The following is a 5,629-nucleotide window of genomic DNA, read 5'->3' as shown; positions in this document are numbered from 1 at the left end:
TGCCTTCCAGGGTTTCTCAAGTCGTGTATATATATTCTAGGAGTAGGCCACGAGCTAACTTGAGCACTCTAGAATATTGATACAGTTGTAAACTTCGAAGCCACAAAGATAAGGCTTAGAAGGTGTGTTCCCAGTTCTCTGTGACGTTAATCAGGAAGGTGATTAAGTGCACAGAGAATTGTTTTTCTTTCTCTTAGATCTATACTGGTGAGAGTTTAGATAGAAAAGAGAGAGGGTCGGTTTTACTCTCTTAGATCTACACAGGGTGTTGTGTTAGATAGAAAAGAGAGAGTCTCAGATTCATTCTTAGTCGGGATCAATCCTATTGGGTAGAATAGGTTGAGTAAGGGCCGAGACAAAATTGTATCATTGTAAGAGATAATTTTTGTTAATANTGTAAGAGATAAATTTTGTTAATAAGATTGAAGAGAAAAGCATTGGCTTGGCGTGTTCTAAATGTAAATCAGTGTGTTTTGTGTCTCTATACCCTTCAAGAACTTCTCGGAAAAAGCCCCATTCTATGCGGTTGTACGCCTTCCTCATATCAGTTTTGATGTCCATATAGCAATATTTTGTTGCTTTTGATGTACGGAGGAAGTGTAAAACTTCATGCATGATTAACACGTTATCCGATATTGCTTGCTTGGGAACGAAAGCAGATTGATGTAGCGAGATGAGGGATGAGAGGAATGGCTGGAGTCTCTTTGTTAGCATCTTGGCGATGATTTAGTAGTGAACACTACAAAGTGCGATTGGTCGATAGTCTCCTACTCTTCTTGGGGCAGTGATTTTAGGAACAAGTCTCATGTGAGTCTCATTATGTCGTGTGTTCAGTTCTCCTAATTCAAAGAAAGAACAAATTTTCTGAGTTACATCCTCCGCAATGGTATGCCAATAGGCTTGATAAAATTTGGAATTAAATCCATCCGGGGCTGGGGCCTTTCTTGAATTGATGGAGAATACTGTCTCTCTGATCTCTTTGTCTGTGGGCACAACAATAAGAGCTTCATTCATTGTGGCATCTACTTTCTGTGTGATTAATGTCTCCCCCACTGTGTGGAAGTCTGAATTCCCTCTGCTCAGAAACAATCAAATGTCACCCTTGATGAGCGGGACCTCATCAAGCATGTAGCTAAAGGAAAAATGACAAACAATTTAGGAGTTCAATAGTACTAGAAAAGTTGTATGAGCGCATCCTTTCGTTCGATTTTTTTTGTCTTTTCTTTTGCATTGTTCTTTGAACAAGACTAGTCAATCAGATGGTTAGAAACTTTATTAAGACAATTTGAAACAAATTGTGTTCCCTGATTCCATTTAGTAAAAAAAAAAGTATCCACCAATTAAAAAAAAGTATTCCATAAATAAGATTGAAGATCAAGCATATCCTCTCGCTTTAACTTTAGACTTCTTTCATTTTATTCAGGCATGAATAAAAAAGGTCTTCTCCACCAATTAAAATCAAATTCTTCATTAATCATACCAATTATAACAAATTTCGGAACAAAACAATATCCTCTCGCTTTTTTTGTGTTTGTACGTTTTGGTAACTTTGTGTAGGTGCGGGTCAAAAGAATAAAAAATCAGTAAAAAAGTCACTCCTACAACTAAAACAAAACGTCAAATTAATATCAACATAAGCTAAGCAAATGCCATGATCTGTTCTTAATTATATGCAGCAATGGGCTTGTTCGTTTGGTTGACGCTGGCGGCTGCGGCTGCGGCAGCGGCAGCGGTTGCGTTTATGTTTTTAACCACTGAATTGAAACAACGTTTAAAAATATTAGACGCAGGTCACAGTGTTTACCGCAGCGTCATGACGCAGATACCTGCGGCAAGTAAACGAACAACTATACCTGCGTCTGCCGTAGCCGCAGGTACCTGCGGCAGCCAAACGAACAAGCAATGTCGATCCTTCTTCATCTTCCAATTTCAAATAGCAGATGATACTTAGGTGGCAGAAACATAAACATATTTATCGTTCCCATCTTCTCACTGCTCAGAAACAATCAGATGTCACCCTTGATGAGCGGGATCTCATCAAGCATCAAGCATGTAGCTAAAGGAAAAATGATAAACAATTTAGGAGTTCCATTAATTAATACTATAAAAGTTGTATGAGCACACCTTTGTTAGACGCGAAGGAGAAAAAGTAATACAAAAACATCTTAAAGTTCTTCTCATTTGTTCATTATTTTTCACCTTCTCGTTCTTCTCCTTTTATCTGTTATGACCCAGTACTCACATGAGGGATCTGAGCTCAATCGAAGGAGCAATCGAGCTTTTGTGTTACCCAAAAGCAATAGTTGATGATAATGAATCTTGAAGTGCACTTCTTTAGTTCTTTTAGCTTGAACCAGAGATCTTGAAGTGTTAAGATGTTTTGTACAGAGAACATTTTAGATCGAAAGAATTAATGCTTTCCGTAACTGAAGACTATGTATATATTACCCATATATAGTTTTTTTTTTTTTTTTTTATATTTAACACTTTTGAGGCTTAGAATAAAATATCTATCTAGGTTATAAAAAAAGAAAAAAATTGGGCAAGAAGTGTTACGTAATATAGTGGGCAAACGTGAAATTTAGAAACCCTAGTTTTCTTATTTGAGAAAAATGACGTCGATGAGTGATCTTTCGCAGGATTTGGTAGAAGAGATATTGTCCAAGGTTCCGATAACTTCTCTTGGAGCTGTGAGAGCCACTTGCAAAGGATGGAACAGTTTCTTCAAAGATCGGATTCTATGTATAGGAGAACCAAAACCGCAGTTTCTGGGGTTCACGATGTTGGATCATAGGCTTTGTTCAATGAGGTTCGATCTCCAAGGAATCCCCAAGAAAGATGATGAAGAATTCGTGGATCCATCTATAAAGGAGATAGGTAATTTTCTTAATCATGTCAAGATTTTAAATGTCTATCAGTTCGACGGTTTATTATTATGTGTCACCATGGATAACTCAAGGCTCGTGATTTAGAACCCGTACCTGGGGCAAACCAAGTGGATCCAACTCAAAACAGAAACAGAACCAGACCAAGAACCACAAGATATTGAGGTACTAAAATCCACGTATGCCCTTGGATATGACAAGAACAAGAACCACAAGATATTGAGGTTTTTCAATAATAACCAGGGCTACTACGAAAATTTACGATGTTAAGTCTAACTCATGGAGGACTTTTACTGTCATTCCCAACTGGAATATAATCTATTATCGGCAGGGTGTATCAGTACATGGAAATACTTACTTTTGGACAGAAGGTGAAACCCATGAATTCTTAATCTGTTATGATTTTACAGAAGAGAGATTTGGAAAGTTTCTTGATCTACCGTTTCAGCCTGATTATGATGATTCTGGTTTTGGAGATAGGGGTGCTGTATCTTGTGTCAAAGAAGATAAACTCGCTGCGTTATATCATCACTGTGATGTATTGTCTATAATAGAGATTTGGATCACTACTAAGATAGAGCCCAATGCGGTGTCGTGGATCCCCTTTTTAAAAGTTGATTGTGAGCCAATCTTTGGGCTTGATTTTTTGTTTGATGAAGATTTCGACAGTTTCTTCGTTGACGAAGAGAAGAAACTCGTGGTGGTCTTTAGTTCAGACAGCGACGTACCCAAAGACTACCAAAAAGCTTACATCATTGGAGAAGATAGTTACTTTAAAAAAGTGGATCTTGGAGAAGTTAAAGCACATAATAGCCCACTTGTGTGTTCTAGCTCTTACGTTCCAAGGTTAGTGCAAATTAACCAAACTGCAGGACCCAAAAGGAGAGAGAAATAGAAGAAGAGGAAGAGGAATTGGGCAAAAACAAAGAGAAGTAGAGGAAGCAAAACTATGCAGCAGTTAAGGTCTAACTAATGATGACGTACTATAATGAATTTATAGCTTATTTTACAGTGATAGTATATCTCTTTTCCTAGAACCAAGACTAGTCGACTATTAATTAATTATGTTTCTGTTTTCTTAGAGCAAGTCCATTGGAAGGATTTAGCAAGAATTCTTATTTTTTTTGGATAAAAAATAAATCAAAATTAATAAAAACATAAGNGGTTTTTCAATAATAACCAGGGCTACTACGAAAATTTACGATGTTAAGTCTAACTCATGGAGGACTTTTACTGTCATTCCCAACTGGAATATAATCTATTATCGGCAGGGTGTATCAGTACATGGAAATACTTACTTTTGGACAGAAGGTGAAACCCATGAATTCTTAATCTGTTATGATTTTACAGAAGAGAGATTTGGAAAGTTTCTTGATCTACCGTTTCAGCCTGATTATGATGATTCTGGTTTTGGAGATAGGGGTGCTGTATCTTGTGTCAAAGAAGATAAACTCGCTGCGTTATATCATCACTGTGATGTATTGTCTATAATAGAGATTTGGATCACTACTAAGATAGAGCCCAATGCGGTGTCGTGGATCCCCTTTTTAAAAGTTGATTGTGAGCCAATCTTTGGGCTTGATTTTTTGTTTGATGAAGATTTCGACAGTTTCTTCGTTGACGAAGAGAAGAAACTCGTGGTGGTCTTTAGTTCAGACAGCGACGTACCCAAAGACTACCAAAAAGCTTACATCATTGGAGAAGATAGTTACTTTAAAAAAGTGGATCTTGGAGAAGTTAAAGCACATAATAGCCCACTTGTGTGTTCTAGCTCTTACGTTCCAAGGTTAGTGCAAATTAACCAAACTGCAGGACCCAAAAGGAGAGAGAAATAGAAGAAGAGGAAGAGGAATTGGGCAAAAACAAAGAGAAGTAGAGGAAGCAAAACTATGCAGCAGTTAAGGTCTAACTAATGATGACGTACTATAATGAATTTATAGCTTATTTTACAGTGATAGTATATCTCTTTTCCTAGAACCAAGACTAGTCGACTATTAATTAATTATGTTTCTGTTTTCTTAGAGCAAGTCCATTGGAAGGATTTAGCAAGAATTCTTATTTTTTTTGGATAAAAAATAAATCAAAATTAATAAAAACATAAGAGTTGCCTCTTATTTAGTAAGTTTTAACACCAACTCTTGTTGGAAGAGTTGCGTGTAGAGATATGATTGGTTTTATTTTTGATATAAAACAATTATTTTGCTTCTTCTTCTTTCTTTCTCTCTCTTTCAAGAAAATCTCTGTTTCACCACAAAAGCTTCATTTGTGTACTTCACAGATTTTCTTCTCTGAACCGATCAATCCCGAAGTAGACGAACATAAAAAATATCTCAATTGGGTTAGAAAAAAAAAAAAATATAATATCTTTTAATTCGTCGTTTCTTATACAAACCAATTCTATGTCAGGTCAGTCTCGTTCTCCTTCCTTGTTTCATCTTTTGATTCTTGATCAATCTGGGTGTGTGCTTGATCAATTTGGGTGTGTGCTTGATCAATTTTAGTAAGGTCAATTTGGGTGTGTGCTTGATCTATCAAGTTTTGATTTTTCGACATACCCAGATTGTGATTTATGTGTGAGATTACGCTTTTGGGTTTTTGAAGTTATGGGTAGTTCTTGAAACTTTTAGTTAGTGTGTTTTGAACCTGAATTTGGGAGCTTTCCTGCGAATTGTACCAAGCCCTTGTTTAAAGTATGTGTAATCAAGAACCAATCTTGGTGAAGGAAGAGAGTGTGGTAGGTTTAC

The 5,629-nt window shown here is 36.6% G+C and overlaps 1 pseudogene; it reads left to right on the top strand.

Moving 5' to 3' along the window:
- On the top strand, nt 2,613–4,720 carry LOC104748346 (annotated as a pseudogene).

Source organism: Camelina sativa, chromosome 15 (assembly GCF_000633955.1).
Source record: "Camelina sativa cultivar DH55 chromosome 15, Cs, whole genome shotgun sequence".
In the NCBI taxonomy this organism is placed as follows: Eukaryota; Viridiplantae; Streptophyta; class Magnoliopsida; order Brassicales; family Brassicaceae; genus Camelina; species Camelina sativa.
Note: the sequence above shows the minus strand (reverse complement) of the source record. Positions and strands in the feature narration are given on the sequence as shown.